Below are 22,494 nucleotides of genomic sequence, written 5' to 3'. Positions count from 1 at the left end.
CTAGAAGTAATCACATGCAGATCCAGAAGATTAGGTTTGAAGAACGATGAAATTCAAGGAGTTGCCAAGGCCAACCGTTGATGAGTTATTGTTTTCAATTATTGATGTTTTAAATTTTATTTTTACCTTGAATAAATCATTCTTTATATTTAGTATTATTGTTACATGGCCTAAATATTTGTTGGTGATTTTAGTTTGGAATTAGGTTGTCAAATTGAGGAGAAAATATGGAATTAATATGTGTTGGTAATTTTAGTTTGTCAAAATTTAGGAGAAAAGATGGAAAAGTATGTATTGCTCATGATCACTTAAGCGACTAAGTATATCACTTAAGCGACAAAGGGTTTTTCATACAGGATCGCTTAAGCGATATCATGGATCATTTAGGCGATCGTGCACCTGGGCAGATATTGATTCTATCCATCACATGATCCCTTAAGCGATCTACAATCGCTTAATCGACCAAGTGAAAAAGAAAAGAATCGCTTAAGCGATATCACAAATCGCTTAAGCGATCATATCATGCACCTGGGCAAATATTGATTCTGCCCATCGCATGATCACTTAATCGACCAAGTGAAAAAGAGAAGAATCGCTTAAGCGATATCACGGATCGCTTAAGCGATCATGCACCTGGGCAGATATTGATTCTGCTCATCACATGATCACTTAATCGACCAAGTGAAAAAGAGAAGAATCACGGATCACTTAAGCGATCATTCACCTGGCCAGATATTAATTCTCCTTTAGACTTGATCGCTTAAGCGACACTTTTTAAAAGCAAAGAATCGCTTAAGTGAGACCCTAAATCGCTTAAGCGATCGTGCATCTGGCAGATTTATTCTGCGTCAAACTTGATCACTTAAGCGATAGAAAATCGCTTAAGTGACCCTGTGTAAACGAAGTTCCTTTGACTATTGAACAGATTGTTTGTGCAAATGGTTTTGTAGAGTTACAACTCCATACATAAAATTGTTAATTGTTGGCAATAAAGTATTCTTTATTGAACGAATCATACGGAGTTGTAACTGTGCAAAACTATCTGCACAAACAATCTATTGATCAATCATTCAAACTTCGTTTACTCCTTAAAATAATAACTCTTTTAAAATCAGACCGAGAAGAATCTCAAAAGAGTGTAATATTTATCAATGCTCTTAAAATTTCACCGTCTTCTTCTTTATCCATATCTCAACTGTGAAGCTATTTTATTGCTTGAACTCTTAACATACAGGGTTTACGATTCGTTCAGTGGACCATGACCGTTATTATATTTTTATTAAACATATAGTTCTTGTACGTCTATATCAAACATATATGGTGTAGAATGTTTACGTCTATGTTAAACATATAGGGTTTACGATTCGTTCAGTGGACCATGACCGTTATTATATTTTTATTAAACATATAGTTCTTGTACGTCTATATCAAACATATATGGTGTAGAATGTTTACGTCTATATTAAACATATAGGGTGTACGATTCGTTTAGTGGAACATGACCGTTATTATATTTTAATTAAACATATAGTTCTTTTACGTCTATATTAAACATATATGGTGTAGAATGTTTACATCTATATTAAACATATGTCCATAAACTTGGGAGATAAATATTGAAGTAAATTACCCTTAATAAGTTAAGCAATCCCGTCTATTTAGCCTTAGTCACTTAAGAAGGTTACAGTAGTTGTGTTGAAATACTTATTGTGATAACAGGATTGAGGCATTGTTCATAGTGAAAAAGTTTCTGAAAAATTCTGGCACTCTCTTGGTCTACAGAGTGCAAAGCGTATGGTTACAGAGTTCAATTATATATATCGGTTAAGCGATCCTATATACATAAGCCATGATTTGCTTAAGTGATATCTCACATTGTTTAAGCGATCATGCCTAATTTCCTTTGTACTGTACAATAATCATTCTCAAATTCAAGGGTTGAGATTTGGGTAGAAGAGAACTAGATAACCATGCAAGCTTAGTGAACATATCTTTTTCTTCTTTCTTCAGAACATAAAGGGTGCGTTTGGTTGAATATTCCTATCCATATTCCCAATCTTATTCCCAAAATATTTGTTTGTTTAATTATTTAGTAAATATTAGTTTATTTTTTTAATTATTTTTAGACCCCTTAAGTTTAGTTATATCATAAATACCCCCAGGAAAAATTTTAAAATTTAATAAAAACACCCCCACCTACCCATGGTGCCAGATTCCGGCCACCACCGTCCGAATCTGGCCGAAAAAGGGCGTTATAACACAGACCGGTTGGATCTGGCGGGTAGGGTGTTGATATGGCTTTTTCCAGCCACATCGACCACGGATCTTGCCGAAAAATACCAGATCTACGGCTAGATCTGGCTGTCGACGGCCGCAAAAGTCACGGCCATTTCTTTGGCTGTCCATGACGGCCACATCTGGCCTTTTTCGGCAAGATCCATTATGGATCTGGCCGAAAAAGGCTACATCGATGAATTACCACTGACGGTCGTTTGTAGGTCATTGTGACAGATTCTAGCTACCACCGACGGTGGTTGCCGGAATCTAGCAAGTATGGGTGGGTAGGGGTGTTTCTAATAATTTTTAAACTTTTTTCAGGGGGTATTTAATGAAATTAATAAACTTAAGGGGTTTTAATTACTTAAAAAAATTAACTAATATTTCCTAAATAATTAAACAAACAAATATTTTGGGAATAGGATTGGGAATATGGATAGGAATATTTAACCAAATGCACCCTTTATGTTCTGAAGAAAGAAGAAGAAGATATGTTCACTAAGCTTGCATGGTTATCTAGTTCTCTTCGACCCAAATCTCTACCCTTGAATTTGAGAATGATTATTGTACAGTACAAAGGAAATTAGGCATGATCGCTTAAGCGATGCAAGATATCACTTAAGCAAATCATGGCTTATGTATATATGATCGCTTAACCGATATATATAATTGAACTCTGTAACCATATGCTCTGCACTTTGTAGACCAAGAGAGTCCATAATTTTTCAGAAACTTCTTCACTATGAACAATGCCTCGCTCCTGTTATCACAATAAGTGTTTCAACACAACTGTTGTAACCTTCTTAAGCGACTAAGGCTAAATAGACGAGATCGCTTAACTGATTAAGGGTAATTTACTTCAATATTTATCTCCCAAGTTTATGGACATATGTTTAATATAGACGTAAACATTCTACACCATATATGTTTAATATAGATGTAAAAGAACTATATGTTTAATTAAAATATAATAATGGTCATGTTCCACTGAACGAATCGTACACCCTATATATTTAATATAGACGTAAACATTCTGCACTATATATGTTTGATATAGACGTACAAGAACTATATGTTTAATAAAAATATAATAACGGTCATGGTCCACTGAATGAATCTTAATCCTTATATGTTAATAGTTCGAGCAATAAAATTGCTTCATTGTTGAGATATGGATAAAGAAGAAGACGGTGAAATTTTTAGAGCATTGATAAATATTACACTCTTTTGAGATTTTTCTCGGTCTGATTTTAAAAGATTTATTATTTTAAGGAGTAAACAAAGTTTGAGAACGAATCGTACACCTTATATGTTTAAGATAGTGTTAATCGCTTAACCGATCTTCTAAAATACAATAAAAAAATCCGAATACATAGGATCGCTTAAGCGATTTACCTAATCGCTTAAGTGATCCTGTGTATTTAAACTTAGTCGCTTAAGAGATCCGGTGGTATTTATGATATCGCTTAATCGATTCTAACTTTTTACACTTGGTCGCTTACGCGATCACGAACTAAGAATACATAAGTGCCTACACTAATGATCGCTTAAGAGATCCCTTGGTATTGCTTAAGCGATTTTTTACTTTTACTCTTAGTCGCTTAAGTGATCATTTCCGAGGCAGAATCAAATCTGCCCAGATCTATGATCGCTTAGGCGGTCCTTTTGTATCGCTTAAGCGATTTTCGCTTTTACTCTTGGTCGCTTAAGCGATCTCTTTCGAGGCAGAATCATCTACCCAGATCTATGATCGCTTAAGCGATCCCTTGGTATCGTTTAAGCGATTTTTCGCTTTTACTCTTGGTCGCTTAAGCGATCATTTTCGAGGCAGAATCAACATCTGCCCAGATCTATGATCGCTTAAGCGATCCTTTTGTATCGCTTAAGCGATTTTTCACTTTTACTCTTGATTGCTTAACCGATCTGTTCCGAGGCAGAATCAAAATCTGCCTAGATCTATGATCGCTTAAGCGATCCCTTGGTATCGCTTAAGTGATTTTTCGCTTTTACTCTTGGTCGCTTAAGCGATCATTTCCGAGGCAGAATCAACATCTGCCTAAATCTATGATCGCTTTGGTGCTTAAGCGATTTTAGATCACTTAAGCGATCATTTGAGGAAAACTCTTGGTCACTTAAGAGATATATGTGGTGGCTCATATATCGCTTAAGCGATCATGGGCAAAACAAATTTTTCCTACATTTCTCCTGAATTATGTAATAATCTGTCTTTACAAAGCTAATTTTGAAATAACTGTGATTGTGATACATTTCAACCTCACTCATTTTCCTCCCAAATCCAAAAAGAATAAGCAGCAGAATTAAGTAATTTATATCAATCTAATTCATCACAAATCAAAATAGACATCAATGTAATTGAAAGTTTAAACTTAAAATCATCCATAATAGTGCCAAAACACAATAAATCCTAAGACATTTAACTCCAGTTCTGATTGTAATAAAATTTCCTTCACCTAGACAATTGCAAAAAAAAAACCCAATTCCAAAGAAAAACCCAATTCTAAGTACAATTTTTCCTCTCATTTCCCTTCCATACATTCTCATTTCCCTCTTGTGACAGCCCCCGCCACTTTGAGAAGTTTTCAAATTCTGTATAATCACTGTCTAAGATATTGTTTGGTACCATGCCTTGCCAGTAGCCTTGATTGCAGATGCCGCCACTTTGAGAAGTTTTTGAATTCTGTATAATCACTGTTTGATATCATTGTTTGGTATGATGCCTTGCCAGCAGCCTTGATTGCAAATGCCTCCTCATGACCAGAAGTTTTCAAATTCTGTATAATCACTATCTGAGATCATTGTTTGGTACCATGCCTTGCCAGCAACCTTAATTGCAGATGCCGCCACTTTAAAGTTTTCAAATTCTGTATAATCACTGTCTGAGATCATTGTTTGGCACCATGCCTTACCAACAGCCTTGATTGCAGATGCCTCCTCCTGGCCACCAGCCTTGATTGCAGATGCCTTGCCGGCAGCCTACTCTGACAGCCCAAGCCAGTTTGAGAAATTCCCTCTCATTGTTTGCCAACAACCTGCAAAATTATCAGGCACACCTGTAGCCACGTCATCTTTTCTAAATAAAAAAAAAAATCAAAAAGTTTTTCAGGGCCAATTTGTTAAATGCAAACTTGGGATGTCCGGGGAGTAAAATTTTCTCTCTTCACGAACCCAAGTTATGGAGTGCAAGATTGAGAAGTTCACTGACTCTGTCTATTTCGGTAATGCTCTGTATAAGCATGACACGCATCAGCACCACAACCCAAGTATCAACATCAACATCACATAAACTACAAAATTCAAAGTCCAAGTTCCATACCTTTTGATTAGGTTGTGGTCACTCAAAACGGATCCATTTCCCCATGGAAGCACTCAACAACCCAACGCTCCTGACAGTTGCTCATTGTTTCGTCATTCAAGCCATCCATTGAGGTGTTGGTCATGTCAAACTAAATAAATTTCAGGGCATATGCCCCACAATCAGCACTACAATAGGAAGAAGACATTAGCATTAGAATCAGCTTATAGAACAATTGTATTATGTAAGTTAGTTTTATACAAAATTTACCTTGACTCATTTGTTGGGACAATAATGAGCTTGATTGGCCACTTTCCGGTCAGTACTCGATCACCAAAGTCCTCAAACATCCCGTTGTCACGCAACAGCTGTGGGAACAACACGGATAGTGGCTCTAACTTGGTCTCCAACTGCTTGTCTTAACAAATAGTTGGGTTGCAGCCAAGGATGTTCAGCAACCCCTTCTCTAGAAGTGCGACGACTGCTATCCAGTGCATATCTTTGATGTTGATGATGCAGTAGACTCTTTTAACCTTTGCCCAACTATGGTCATATTTGGGCCTTTCCCCCCGTATATACTACATAATCCTGTCATCAAACTTAAAATCATCAAGGACGCAATCCAAGTCTTCTAGGCCCAATCTTTTTCGCTTAGCTCTTTTTGCTGCACCTCTACCAATGGCTTTTTTAATTAAATTACGATATGTCAAAACTAGCGTTTGGCCAAATGCCACATCGGTGATGGCACAATTGGGATACAATAGATCACCATTACTGGTCTGTCATAGCCTTATCAATGCCAATACCTTATCGATGTGCTGCATTAAATAAAAACAACATGATAAGTATACAATAGCTCATGGAAAACATAAGTAAAAATAAGGAAAATTAAGCGAAAATAACTCACTGAGTCCTGAAGCCAACTGCCCATCGTCAACAACTGTTCAAACCATTCCCGATGATAATCCCCTGTCTTACACTTTATATGGCCATCACTTCCTGATTCATTGCAATAGGCATAGAAGAGTTTTTTCTTTTCCTCCTCTATTGGCCTATACAAATCGATCTTTGACTCCATTTTCGCTTGCCCACTTCCTCCCCCTTCCTCCATTTGTACATCCCCGCTTCCTTTGCCTCCCACCTCACCCTCCTCCATTATCACTGCCCCATTTCCTCCACCAACCTCCCTAACCTCCTCCATTTTTACTTCTTCCTCAATTTGTTTCTTCATTTTCCTCTTCTTTCCATGTGTTACTACAATGTAAGGAGATTTCACAAACTTACTCTTTCAGCTCTCTATTTTCAGCCCAGGTTGCATTTCAACCGCCTTTAATACTCTACCAACTTCCTCCTCCACCGTACCAACTTTCTCTGCCACCTTATCCACTTTCTCCTCCACTCTTTTCATCTGCTCTTCCATCTTGTCAAACCTCTCATAAACGGTTGTTGTAAAACTCTCAAACAAACCGTTTATAAGGTCAACCACCTCATTCTCCCGACCCTGATGCCTCGACAAAGCGGTACTTGTTGTACCGGTTTGTTGAGTCATATGAACCTCTCCCTCCCTCTCCTTCTCCTCCATCCCTCCGATTGGAGCTTCATCATCCTCGGCATTAACCACATTCTCAAGCAGTGGCCCTGCAACTTTCGTCACATGCATGACCCCTGCTAGGTCCCATATCAGGCGGTCTATCTGTTAATCGCTTTCATCCTCCAGTGGTTGGAAAGATGTGACATACTCCTTTTCCGCTTTACCCCTAGTCGCGATGAGAAAGGGACGGATGACTCCTTGCAATAAGAAACAAAATTAATCAAATTGAAGCGACATTTTAAAGCAAGTGCATATTCAAAAGCTTAATCCCTTAATCTTACCCGAGCCGCTTCAATTTCAATGTTTATTTGGTTATAATCCCAATGGGTACACTTCTCGACATGCCACCGCAACATCCTAGGAAAAGTATGTCGCACATCCAAACTCTTCCTCTCCCCCCCCCCCCCCCCCCCCCCCCCCCCCGCCTTAGCGAAAACAGGGATGGCCTCATACATCCAAGCCTACATTGTAAAAAAACAACCGATATCATAATTCAAACACATATATTACAAAAAAAATATAACAAAAAACTATTAATATTTACCTGCATTGCCCATGGGAAGCCAAACAAATTGAACGTGCTCGGTCTATCCTCTCTGGCCCATTAGGAATGCTTTAACGCCATGTTTTTTGCTTGCAGGGAGTCCATGTTTCGCTTAAATGATATCTGTCCCCACAGATAAGCATTAAAGAAGTCAAAATTGCTTGCAAACCTCACCCAATCCATATCAACGGCTTTTGTTGAGTCACCAACCATTAGGATCGAATGTAAGAACAATACCAAGCACAGTTTGAACTTCTCTAAATCGGTTAACCAAACTGCTTCTATCCTCTACTCTAGATCAGCTCCTGTAATATATGCTTGCCCCTGCAAAACCTTGTTAGCCAACCTTATGGTTGCGCTACTCTCCTTTATTGTGTTTACCCCATTCGCATCTGGCAATTTCCCACATCCTAAGCCTGTCACCAAGGCATATTCCATCATCCCAAAACATAGTGGCTTTTCATAAACCACAAACCACATTTCTTGCTTTTTTTTTTTTTGCATTTTACTGAGTGCAACAACATATAATGAACTCCCTGCCCCCAGAATGCCTTTTGCCAATTTGTTCCGATATAAAAAAAATGATCGAAACAAGTCTCTCTGAATCGCTGTTGACCATTCCTCAATCCCCTTAAAATCACCTTTATTCTCTCAAAAACATCCCAACTCAACCTGACTGTCACCCTTACAGGGAAGTACAGTACTTGGTAGCCTACAATGTCCAACCTGTAGTCTCTATAGTTTACGGTCCGCAAAATCTGTACAATCGATATAAACAAAATATCAGCAAAAAAAGTAAACCAAAACAACTAATAGGTGATAAGAGCTTGAAAATACACATTTAGTTAGTGGTTTTTGGGGATTAATTGTGGGAAATTAGGCTTAATTTGGTAAAGTTGCTTAATATTTTCATAATGGCATTTTACGGGATCATGGGTGTCTTTGAGTGTTTTTCAGGTTACTAATGCTTAAATGTTATGCTCGGATGAAGAATCATGTTGGCAACGGAATCAGTGACGAGTGGAAACAAACGGATCAAGAATCAGAGTTGAATTGAAGAAGTTATGGAAGTTGAAGTAAAGAGAAGACTCTAGATTACGTTCTAGTTTGCACATGCCTCAGTATTTTAAGAATATATTGAGCTGTGGAACTTTAATTAAGACGATTCTTGAACCGTTGGAAAGCTCATTCAAAGGCCTACATTTAATATGTTTACCACTTTTCCAAATTTCATCGTTATCGGGTTCAAATATCACCATCTCTGAAGGAAAGCGGAATGATGCGGGAAGGAGGCCATCAGCTACTGTACCGCGGCACACTTTTTCCAGTAGCTACTGTGCCATTGCACAGTCACAAAAATTTAAAAACGCCTCTCTGTTTTTAGGTAGAAAGCTAAGTTTAAGAGTCCTATCCCTAATAGAATTGAAGGAAATAAAGCCCTAACCTTTATGGGATATAAAAGGAGGTCTTTTAACAATATTTTGAGGATTCTTTTGGTTGAGAGAAAAGGGGAGAAGTTCAGCTCTTTGGAGATTGGAAATTCTTGCAATTTTGAGTCATCAATTAGAGAAGTTTTTCTACTCTTTCTTATACTCATGTTTATGAATACAATGACTTTTATTACTGAAAGTATGAACTAATTTTATTTTCTAGGGCTAAGATGTAGCCCAATTTTATGAATATGCATTGAATTAATTATTGCGAATTTTTATTAAGCTTTGTTTTAAGTTTTATTATTATGCTTAAAGCTTTCAATTCTAAAGGGCCCTAGAGTTGAATGATTTTATGGGTTAGGTTGAGATCGAGAGATGAAACCTAATTAGTCTAAGGTAATAAAACCATTGATTGAGCGAACGCTAGAGATAGGTTACCGCGATCTGTGAGGCTCTGGTAAATTCCATAGAACTTAATGATCTCCAATTGCTTAATTCTGATTAGAGATAAATCAGGTTAGTAATTAGGAGTTAATTTGTTAATTGTTTGAGAGAAAGATAGCGAAATATTAGGGAGTTTGGTCTTTAGAATAAGCTTAATTGGGTTAATGATAATTGTCAATGCATAGGATTAAATTGGTGTGAAATCTATGCCCTAGGTTTAGTCATATTGATTTCCTACTAAAGTGTTAATAAAACTCGGTTTTTGTTTTGTGTCTAAGTTGTTTTATTTTCCATTGAATCATTCTGAAAATCTGATTGATCAAATAGTAATAGGATAGTTTAATTAGTAGTTGATAATAGTAATTCCCTTGGGTTCGATATCCGTATTTTTTACACTGTATTACTTGCACGATTTCGTACACTTGCGAAAATCGACAACAAGTTTTGGCGCCGTTGCCGAGGAATTATATTTTTTCAATATCATTACGAACTATTTAGTTGCTAGTTTGATTTGTTTCATCTTTGTTTTGAAGTTAATTTTATTTATTTATTTTTATTATTAGTTTTGTTTCACTTATTTTTGTCGTGTGTTTGTGTTTTAGATCCTGGAAAGCTTATGTTCAAAAGGTGGTAGTGAGCTTCATCCACTAGATTTTGAGATCGAGAGAACCGCTAAACAGTTGAGGAAAGAAAAGCGGCAAGCTGAATCTGAAAAATCAAGGCTAACACAGGATTGTCAATCCTAATATGGGAAATCAAGAGAATGAGAATGAGAATACCTTAGGAGGAAATGCAATGGGTGGTGCAGCAGAGGTTCAGAGTGCATTGAAGGACTACTCTAGTCCTACTATTGATGGGTGCTATTCTAGCATCAGGAGACCACCCGTTCAAGCAAATAATTTTGAGATCAAGCCAGCAATCATTGGAATGATTCCGCAGTCGATCCAATTTGCTGGGTTACCTAATGATGATCCCAACCTACATATCGCAAACTTTCTGAAGTTATGCGACACATTCAAGCATAATGGAGTATCCGAGGACGCAATTAGGCTAAGGCTTTTCCCATTCTCTCTTCGGGATAAAGCCAAGGCTTGGTTGATTTCTCTGCCATCTGGGAGCATTACAATGTGGAATGAGTTGGCTCAAGCGTTCCTCACTAAGTATTTTCCACCTGCCAAGTCTGCCAAACTGAGGAGTGAGATTACCAACTTTTACCAACAAGATTCAGAGTCATTGTATGAAGCATGGGAAAGGTATAAAGATCTCTTACGGAGGTGCCCTCACCATGGTATACCAATCTGGTTGCAAGTGCAAACGTTCTACCAAGGGTTGCTACCAACTATTCAAGTTATGATTGATACTGCAAGTGGGGGAGCCTTGAACAATAAAACGCCAGAGGAAGCATACAATCTGATTGAGGTGATGGTGAACAATTATTATATGAGGACTCCAGAGAGAACTTCAACAAGGAGATCAGCGGGATTTCACAAAGTTGATGGTTACACAGCATTGGCTGCTCAACTTTCGAACATCTAGAAGCAATTAGGTAATGTGTTGAAAATAAATGCAATTGAATCTTCTTCTCTAACATGTGACCTTGGTGCAGGAAATCGTCCATCGAACGATTGCCAAGAAGGGAACCCATTTGCTTAGCTTGAACAAGCCAATTACGTCAACAATTTTCAAAGGGGGCAAGGGAATCCATATTCCAATACATATAATCCAGCATGGAGGAAACACCCGAACTTTTCATGGAGCAAAAACAATGAGCAAAAACAAGCTCCTGTTTTTCAACCTCAAGAGCCAAAATCTAATTTAGAGAATGTGTTGACCAAGTTCATTGAAGAGACAAGCAAGAGGTTTGAGAAGACTGATGTCCTAGTTAAAAATCAATCAGCCTCTCTTAGGAACCTTGAGACTCAAATTGGGCAAATCCACAATATTTTAGCGGGAATAGTTCAAAGGACATTTTCGAGTGACACAGAGAAGAATCCAAAGGAGAGAGTTAATACTGTCATACTTAGAAGTGGTAAGGAGTTGAAGGAGGTAAGGAAAAAAGAAGAAACAAAGGACAAACTCGAAGAGGAAAAAGAAGGCACAGGAGAAAAAAAGGTCAAATCTGCCTAAGCTTCGACAAACAATACCTCGACACTCCCATATCCTCACAGATTGCAAAAACAGAGATTGGATAAGCAATTCGGTAAGTTTATGGACATGTTTAGAACTTTACATATTAACATTCCTTCTGTAGACATGTTAGAGCAAATGCCGAAGTACGCTAGTTTCTATAGGAGATTTATCTAGGACTTTTCTAAAATCTCTAAACCTCTTTGTGATTTATTAGCTAAGGATACACCTTTTAATTTTACTAAAGAGTGTTTAGAAGCATTTGAGTGCCTAAAAGCTAAATTGATATCTGCTCCTATAATTGTTGTGCCCGATTGGGAATTATCTTTTGAATTAATGTGTGATGCTAGTGATTATGCAATAGGAGCCGTATTAGGGCAACGAAAAGGTAGAATTTTGCATGTTGTTTACTATGCTAGTAAGACATTGACGGGACCACAACTGAATTATGCTACAACAGAGAAAGAATTTTTAGTTGTTGTTTTTGCAGTTGACAAGTTCCGTTCTTATTTGCTAGGTACAAAGGTCATTGTACATACGGACCATTTAGCTCTGAAGCACCTCCTAGCAAAGAAGGATTCCAAGCCAAGATTGCTTAGATGGGTGTTACTTCTACAAGAGTTCGATTTGGAGATCCGCGACAAGAAAGGAACTGAGAATCAAGTAGCGGACCATCTATCTCGATTAGAAAGAAGGGAAGAAGATCAAAATGACGAAAAGCCAATCAATGAACATTTCCCAGATGAGCAACTATTTGCGGTGCAAGATGGACCTTGGTTTGCTGACATCGCCAATTACTTAGCAAAGAAGGTGCTACCCCCCGGAATGACATGCCAACGGAGGAAGAAATTCTTCTCCGACTTGAAACATTACTTTTGGGAGGATCCATTCTTGTACAGGCAATGTGCGGACCAAATGGTTAAGAGATGTGTGCCGGAGGATGAGATGGAAAATATACTTCGACATTGTCATTCTCTAGAGGTCGGAGGGCATTTTGGAGCAACACGAACGGCTACTAAAGTTCTTCAATCAGGATTTTTCTGGCCCACTCTCTTTAAAGATGCATTTAATTATGTTCAAGCTTGTGATATGTGTAAAAGGGCTGGGAATATTTCTAGAAAAAACGAAATGCCTCTTAGTAACATTTTAGAAGTGGAAATATTTGATGTATGGGGAATAGATTTCATGGGACCATTTCCATCTTCTTTTTCTAACCGTTTCATTCTTATGGCTGTAGATTACATCTCAAAATGGGTGGAAACTGTGGCACTACCGACCAACGATGCTCGTGTCGTAGTCAAGTTCATAAAGAAGAACATCTTCACAAGATTTGGCACGCCTAGAGCTATCATTAGTGACGGAGGAGCTCACTTTTGTAACCGACAATTCGAGACATTGTTAGGCAAGTATGGAGTTACACATCGAGTTGCAACACCATATCATCCACAAACAAGTGGGCAAGTGGAGGTGTCTAACAGGGAGTTGAAAAGAATCCTAGAGAAAACTGTGAATGCCTCTCGGAGAGATTGGTCCGCCAAATTGGATGATGCACTATGGGCGTATAGAACGGCTTTCAAAACGCCAATAGGGATGTCGCCATTTAAGTTAGTTTATGGCAAAGCATGTCACCTGCCGGTTGAACTCGAGCATAGGTCTTATTGGGCTATGAAGATATTAAATTTTGATCCAAAGGCGGTAGGTGCGAAGAGATTGTTGCAACTAAATGAGATGGAGGAATTTCGCCACGAAGCATATGAAAGTGCTCGAATTTATAAAGAGAAGACCAAACTTTGGCATGATAAGCACATTGTGAAAAAGGAGTTCAGAATAGGAGAACCGGTTTTGTTATTCAACTCAAGACTTAGACTTTTCCCAGGAAAGTTACGTTCAAGATGGTCCAGACCATTCAATGTAAGTAAGATTTTTCCGCATGGGGCCATTGAAGTTCATCATCCGGTGAAAGGGACGTTCAAAGTCAATAGACACAGGTTGAAACCCTATTTTGAGCATGAATAGGAAGGAGACAGAGTTTCGATTTTTCTCCATGAACCAAAGTAAACATAAAAAGGCGTCAAGCTAAGGACGTTAACTAAGCGCTTCGTGGGAGGCAACCCATGTTTTACATTATTTTTATTTTTATGTACTTTTATTTTCGTTTGTCCAAGCATTTATTTATTTATTATTTTTTTTTTTGTTGTTTTAATTTTATAAATAAAAAAAAAAAAAGAAGTAGGGGTGTGTGCGACACAACTTAGGCAGTAGCTACTATGCCACGACACAGTCGTGAGCTGCTGGGTTTTTAAACCCAGCAGTTTGTCACCCACACCAGCGCCTTAAAACAAAGAATGAACTGTTGTTGCGTTTTTTTTTTTCACCACTTTTTCACTTCTTTCACCTCAAAAACTCGTCCTTCTTCTAAATCACATTCTCATTCTGAGTTTTCTTCCTCTTTGGCAAGGATTTCAAATGGAAATTCAAGCAAATCTTCTTGGTGGAGTTAGGGTTGTGAAATTGGGGATTTTCAATTTCAAGAGAAATTGGTGGAATTGATGAGCAAGATTGTCTCTTTCCAACACAAGTAAGTATTTCTACACTCCATATTCACGAATTTGGCTTCCTATAACTTGATTTGGCAAGATTGCTTGGTGATTTTGGGTGTAAATTCATTGGTTGAGAAAATTTTAGAATAAGGGTGATGTGCATTGTTCTTGTGTGGATTTTCAATCATTCATTGTGATTCATGGTGTTGATGATTTGAATTGGTGGTAACTTTGATTGGGATTATTTCTGTTGGTGGACAAAATTGGTGATTTTGGGTGCAAATTCGTGGATGAGAAAATTGTAGAGTAAACGTGTGGTGACTTTGCGTGGAATTATTGTTGATGGAAACATTAGTGTTTAAGGGGGATAAGCTCACGCTTAGTTGAAGAATTAGGTGATTATCTAGTAGTGGATTGTGGCAGTTCATTACGTTGAGAAAAAAAATTTCATGGCTCCAAAAGTAGCTCCCAAGCGAAAAGTGAGAGGTGGGCAGGGTAGCCATGTGAATGATCCTAAGTTTGTGAGTGGAAAAGCTAGGGAAATTTTTGAAGATGCTCAGCAAAAAGTGAGGGGTTTCATACAAGAAAGGGGCATGGATTTTGATGATGATGACGTAGAAGGAATAACTGACATAGTCAAGAAATTGGGTTGGCATAAATTCACTCAAACACCTTCGTCAGCCGTTGCTCCAATTGTAGAAGAATTCTATGCTAACTTACTCGACAGTTACAATGGGAAGACGAGAGTTCGAGGAAAGGAGATGAAATTTGATGCTGAGACAATTAACCAATATTATGAATTGCCACAAGTCGAAGAGGACGAATATGAGGAGTACTTGAAAAATGCCGATTATGACAAGGTCATTAGGAGATTGACAACGGGACAAGTAAAGTGGGTCATGGTGGGTGACCGTTACAAGAATCTTCGCAATGCTACTTGTGTGTGGCAATATTTCATGAACACAAGATTGATGCCAACAACCCACAATAGTACTGTGGATCGAGTGAGGGGAATCTTGCTTTACTATATCATGACAAAGAAGCAGATGAATGTGGGTAACATAATTATGTCTCAAATGTTATCTTGTGCCAACAATCTTAACACAAGCTACTCCTTCCTACAACTCGTCACAACACTATGTCGACAAGCAAGAGTTCCTCATACTTCGAAAGAAAAGGTGATTCACCCTGGCATTTGTTTGACTTATAAGTATATGAACAAACTCTCAATAGGACAGAAAAAGCTAACTGGGTCAGCGGGTGCTTTATCCTCAAAAGCTCCATAAGAGGACCAAGATGAGAGTTTGTATGATATGGTGGACACCATAGGCGATTATCAACGTCAACAAACCACATGGATGACTGCTCAATTTCAAGTACTCTTCAACATGCAACGAGATCAAATGGAGCAAGCGGGGTGTGATACTTCAAGGTACAAATTGAGTGAGATGATTTATCGCCCGAGTGAGGCTGATGAAGAAGACGATGAGGAGGCGTCTGATGAAAGTATGAAGGAATAAACAATGAGACGAGCTCAAGTTGGAAAAGGAATTGATGTGTTGCATTCCATGTTATTTCTTTCGCTTTATATACTTTTATTTTTGTGTTGTTTAGATTCTCATATGGCTTGTTTGTTTGATGTTGATTTTATGTGGATTGTCGTTTAAGGTTTTACGTTGTGACAAATTTAGTGTGGTTTGGCATGTTACTCATTTGTGTTCACCCATAATTTTTGTTATGCACTCTAAATTGGCCAAGCATGGCATATAGTTTGTTTTCTTTTGGATTAGCTTCCCNCTTGCAAACCTCACCCAATCCATATCAACGGCTTTTGTTGAGTCACCAACCATTAGGATCGAATGTAAGAACAATACCAAGCACAGTTTGAACTTCTCTAAATCGGTTAACCAAACTGCTTCTATCCTCTACTCTAGATCAGCTCCTGTAATATATGCTTGCCCCTGCAAAACCTTGTTAGCCAACCTTATGGTTGCGCTACTCTCCTTTATTGTGTTTACCCCATTCGCATCTGGCAATTTCCCACATCCTAAGCCTGTCACCAAGGCATATTCCATCATCCCAAAACATAGTGGCTTTTCATAAACCACAAACCACATTTCTTGCTTTTTTTTTTTTTGCATTTTACTGAGTGCAACAACATATAATGAACTCCCTGCCCCCAGAATGCCTTTTGCCAATTTGTTCCGATATAAAAAAAATGATCGAAACAAGTCTCTCTGAATCGCTGTTGACCATTCCTCAATCCCCTTAAAATCACCTTTATTCTCTCAAAAACATCCCAACTCAACCTGACTGTCACCCTTACAGGGAAGTACAGTACTTGGTAGCCTACAATGTCCAACCTGTAGTCTCTATAGTTTACGGTCCGCAAAATCTGTACAATCGATATAAACAAAATATCAGCAAAAAAAGTAAACCAAAACAACTAATAGGTGATAAGAGCTTGAAAATACACATTTAGTTAGTGGTTTTTGGGGATTAATTGTGGGAAATTAGGCTTAATTTGGTAAAGTTGCTTAATATTTTCATAATGGCATTTTACGGGATCATGGGTGTCTTTGAGTGTTTTTCAGGTTACTAATGCTTAAATGTTATGCTCGGATGAAGAATCATGTTGGCAACGGAATCAGTGACGAGTGGAAACAAACGGATCAAGAATCAGAGTTGAATTGAAGAAGTTATGGAAGTTGAAGTAAAGAGAAGACTCTAGATTACGTTCTAGTTTGCACATGCCTCAGTATTTTAAGAATATATTGAGCTGTGGAACTTTAATTAAGACGATTCTTGAACCGTTGGAAAGCTCATTCAAAGGCCTACATTTAATATGTTTACCACTTTTCCAAATTTCATCGTTATCGGGTTCAAATATCACCATCTCTGAAGGAAAGCGGAATGATGCGGGAAGGAGGCCATCAGCTACTGTACCGCGGCACACTTTTTCCAGTAGCTACTGTGCCATTGCACAGTCACAAAAATTTAAAAACGCCTCTCTGTTTTTAGGTAGAAAGCTAAGTTTAAGAGTCCTATCCCTAATAGAATTGAAGGAAATAAAGCCCTAACCTTTATGGGATATAAAAGGAGGTCTTTTAACAATATTTTGAGGATTCTTTTGGTTGAGAGAAAAGGGGAGAAGTTCAGCTCTTTGGAGATTGGAAATTCTTGCAATTTTGAGTCATCAATTAGAGAAGTTTTTCTACTCTTTCTTATACTCATGTTTATGAATACAATGACTTTTATTACTGAAAGTATGAACTAATTTTATTTTCTAGGGCTAAGATGTAGCCCAATTTTATGAATATGCATTGAATTAATTATTGCGAATTTTTATTAAGCTTTGTTTTAAGTTTTATTATTATGCTTAAAGCTTTCAATTCTAAAGGGCCCTAGAGTTGAATGATTTTATGGGTTAGGTTGAGATCGAGAGATGAAACCTAATTAGTCTAAGGTAATAAAACCATTGATTGAGCGAACGCTAGAGATAGGTTACCGCGATCTGTGAGGCTCTGGTAAATTCCATAGAACTTAATGATCTCCAATTGCTTAATTCTGATTAGAGATAAATCAGGTTAGTAATTAGGAGTTAATTTGTTAATTGTTTGAGAGAAAGATAGCGAAATATTAGGGAGTTTGGTCTTTAGAATAAGCTTAATTGGGTTAATGATAATTGTCAATGCATAGGATTAAATTGGTGTGAAATCTATGCCCTAGGTTTAGTCATATTGATTTCCTACTAAAGTGTTAATAAAAGTCGGTTTTTGTTTTGTGTCTAAGTTGTTTTATTTTCCATTGAATCATTCTGAAAATCTGATTGATCAAATAGTAATAGGATAGTTTAATTGGTAATTGATAATAGTAATTCCCTTGGGTTCGATATCCGTATTTTTTACACTGTATTACTTGCACGATTTCGTACACTTGCGAAAATCGACAACAATAGGCTGCCAACATACTTTGTTAACAAAGAAAAAGTATCATACAATCAATTTAGAAATTACCTCAGTAAAGACAGATTATTATATAATTCAGGAGAAATTACCTCTGTGGTTGCTTAAGCGATTTCGGATCGCTTAAGAGATCTTGAATCTGCCTCATACAAGATCTCTTAAGTGATCTGAAATGGCTTAAGCGACCAAGAGTAAAAGCGATGAATCACTTAAGCGATACAAAAGATCGCTTAAGCGATCTTACATCTGGGCAGATGATTCTGCCTCGGACAAGATCGCTTAAGCGATCTGGAATCGCTTAAGCGATCAAGAGTAAAAGCGATGAATCGCTTAAGCGATCTTAGATCTGAGCAGATGTTGATTCTGCCTCGGACAAGATCGCTTAAGTGATCTTGAATCGCTTAAGTGATCTTGAATCGCTTAAGCGACCATGAGTAAAAGCGATGAAATCGCTTAAGCGATACAAATGATCGCTTAAGCGACAATGCAGAGCAATACATACCAAAACTCCCAAAACAAATACGTACCCTTTCTTCGTTCTCGCTGGCCTCTTCCTCATGGCCTGAATTCTCGCTGGACTCCTCCTCCTCGTCTGAATTCTCACTGGCCTCCTCCTCTTTAGAACCGTTTTGTGATTCTTCTCTCTGTTGTTGTGCCGCCATCTTCTCCTCTACCTGTGGACCACCTTCACTGATCAGATGATCCACCGGAGCAGCCATTGAACTGCTTGCGCCACCGGACTCTAGGATTCGAAGTGGCGTTGGGTTTTCCCTCCTCATTGTGAATGTCAGCCATGATTTTAAGAAATGAAGCTTTGGGATTGAATTTGGCATGAAAATTTGCAGTTTCGATTGGAAATCGCGACTGTATCACCGGAAATCGCGACTGTATCACCGGAAATCGCAGAGATTCTGTTTAGGGTTCAAGAAATCGATTTAGGATTGAATTTGGTGTGAAAATTTGCAGTTTCGAACGGAAATCGCAGAGATTCTGTTTGGGGTTCAAGAAATCGATTTTATGATTGAATATGGAGTGAAAATTTGCAGTTTAGATCAAAAATCGCAGAGATTCCGTTTAGGGTTCAAGAAATCGATTTTTGCCCTAATCAGTTTCGATTAAGCGATTTCAATGGGTGGGGCTCATTTTTAAATTTCAAATTTTAAAAAACTTTCATTAATTATTTTTGCCCACATATGTTTTAATCTTTACATTTTAACCCATTTTACATGTTTAATAAATCCTAACTGTGCCACGTCAGCTTCTCTAAATTAAAAAAAAAAAAAAATGAAAAACATTTTCAAGGCCATTTTGTTAAATGGAAACTTGGGATGGCCGAAGAGTTAAATTTTCTCTAACACTCTCGCTCTTATCAATTTTTTGACTGGAAAATAATTTAACTCATGGGATAATTTTGACTCCAATTCAACTGTTTATCTTCATGAGCCATCACGTTCTTATGAATGTTTTGGCTGGAAAATAATTTAACTCTATTATCTTCATCAGCCATAAGTTTCCTTATGTAATTTAGTAATTGTTAACTTTCTTTCAGTCGATTCCTTGTTGAGTTTAATGAATTCTTTTGATCAGGGAAGTATATGTGTTTTTGTAGGCTGGAGCTCAAAAATATTATACGCACATTTTAATATCTTACGAAACCCTAATTAAATGTGAGACAGAATTCATTTGGAAGTATGTTCAGCAAATTGTCGAAGCAGTGTATTATTTGCAAGACTTAAAAGATGGTTTTCTGCAAGACTTAAAAATGGTTATTTGAAAGACTTAAAGAGATGGTTTGTGGAAATCTTTTTGCGCCAAATATACTTCTTAATGATTCGGTGTTGAAGCTAGGTGATTTTGGTTGTGGTATACTTTATATTTAACAATTTTTACTTAAATTATTTTTACAGTGGACTATGTGTATTGGGATGATAATGAAATTTCCAAATAAACATTTAGGGGGCGTTTGGTTTCAGGAATGTTTTATTACTAAAAAGATAGGATTACTAGTAAAATAGATTATCTTAAAGATTACTATGAATGTTTTATTATAGATGTTTGGTTAGATTGGAATAAATTGGCATGTCTAAATAATTAATATATTTGGTTGGAAGAATAAAATAATTTTTGGAGAAACCTTTTACTGAATTGCCCTTCTTTTTTAATAATAATATAATATTATTTTATTATTTAGATTATTACTTTTAATCCCATACATTTGAGAATTTGCTAAAACATTTTAGCCATAATAAAAGTTTAAAATTTAACAAGATACACCTAGCTACCCAAGACGATTGCTAGTGACAACCAGTGGTGGTGGCCGACGATCGGCAGCCGTCTTGAGTGACTGGGGTGTTTTGGATGGTATTCAGGTAAATAAAATAAGGATATTATTATCCAAAAATTGATTACTTAGAGGTAAAATGGTAACAAAATTAAGATTAATTTATGTAAAATGAGGGACATTTTTGTTCAAAAAATTAATTATGAGGTTACATAAGTCATTTTGTACAATAGGGCTAATTGTTATTTGATAGACATACGAGAGTATTTGTATTCGAAATGTTAATTAATTAAGGATAAAATGGGAACAAAAATTGGATTACCCAGTAATCTCAAAATACCACCATTTCAATCGGTAATCAGATTACCCCCAAAATTGCCTACAGTAATTACTATTAGTATTAGAAAATTACCGAAATATTTTATTACCTAACAACCAAACAAAATAATGTTCGAATTAAAAGATAGATTATCGGAGTAGTCTTTCGTTACCGCTAACCAAACACCCCCTTTTAAGTAGTGGTGTGTAACAGTTTGACCCAACCTGAACCCAACTAAATCAATTTTGGTTTTTTTATCAAATAACCGATTTGGACTTCTTTTAAAAAATAAAAATAAAAAAAATAAAAAAAAATTGTTTTTTATTAATCATAATTAAATAAATGAGAAGTTAAACGGATTAAGAAGAAGATAAATTAGATTAGGAAAGTAGAGAAGTTTAAAAGGATTAGGAAAAAGTTAATTTTGGGCCTAAAAAAAGTTTAGTGGGGCTTAAATAACACCACTAAAAAAAAATAAAAATAAAAATTAACGCACATTGTTTCATGGTAACAATGTGGGCTTGTTATCTAAATTTCTATTTGGGTCTAACTTACATTTAAACATTTTAATAGATTCCAATAAAAACACGAGAAGTGTTTTTAGCCCGCCTATTTTCCTCATCTTCAATTTTAAGTGGAGATATAATTATAACTAAAAATTTATTATTCTTCTTTCTTCATACTTTTATTTTACAGTTTTACATTTACCTTTATAAAAAATTTAAAAGTAAATTTAAATCGTCTTAATATATTGTATTCAACTTTTCGTTGAATCTTAGTATATCCTATTATATATTAACCTATAAGTACTCCTCTAAATTTGAATGTGAAAAAGAAAAGGATTCATGGGGCATTCTCTCTTATAATAACCAATAGTTATTATATATTAACCTTATATTAGTAAAATTACTATTGTGGTTATATGAGTAAAATTATTTTAATATTATTATGTAATTTCTTGAATTTTTCTTGTATATAATGTAGAAAATTGTAGAATAATTGCACTTCTTGAGAATGTTGGAAATAAAGGTCGAACTCTCCTGGGACATGTGGGATGCTATACTTACTATGATAGTATGATGTTATTCTTGTGGGTCAGTTGCAATTTTAGATCTATATACCCATTTACTTCAGTTACAACACTATAGAGCCCATTATATATTTAATTTGGGAAATGTTTTTTAGGGCAAAGAGTCCAATCTCTTATTTTAATAAAATGTATCATTCTTCCCAAAATTCTTACTTTTTATTTTACAGACATAAAAATTTAGAATTTACAAAAATAATAATAATCAAAGAATATTTTATTTAAAACGACCATGAAACACCTTTCACCATCCAATAAATTCATATAATTTTCCAAAAATATGTATTTAACCCGTGGAATCTTATATAGCCTATAGGAAAATTGAAGAGATTTGATTTTCAAAATTTTATTTCATTGGAAAAAAGACAAAAATAAATAATTAAACCAAAATCTATTATAGGGATGAGCGGTTTCGGGTATCCTGAGTTTTTTGGGGGAACTAGAACTGGAACCAAAACCTGTAGGTTCCTAAGAAAATGAACCGGAACTGGAATACGTTCCGGTTCTTTGATTCTTGGAACCCAAACCTGAAATACAGGTTCCTTACTTGGGTATGCTGTAAAAAATTAATTA

At 36.6% G+C, this 22,494-nt stretch overlaps 1 non-coding gene across 1 annotated transcript; it reads right to left on the bottom strand.

Moving 5' to 3' along the window:
• Positions 1-10,787: 10,787 nt before the first annotated feature.
• LOC116145958 lies at positions 10,788-10,894 on the bottom strand. Its single transcript, XR_004130449.1, has one exon. It is a non-coding gene; the product is annotated as a small nucleolar RNA R71 (small nucleolar RNA).
• Positions 10,895-22,494: the final 11,600 nt, after the last annotated feature.

This window comes from Pistacia vera, unplaced genomic scaffold (assembly GCF_008641045.1).
Source record: "Pistacia vera cultivar Batoury unplaced genomic scaffold, PisVer_v2 Contig47, whole genome shotgun sequence".
NCBI classification, from domain to species: Eukaryota; Viridiplantae; Streptophyta; class Magnoliopsida; order Sapindales; family Anacardiaceae; genus Pistacia; species Pistacia vera.
Note: the sequence above shows the minus strand (reverse complement) of the source record. Positions and strands in the feature narration are given on the sequence as shown.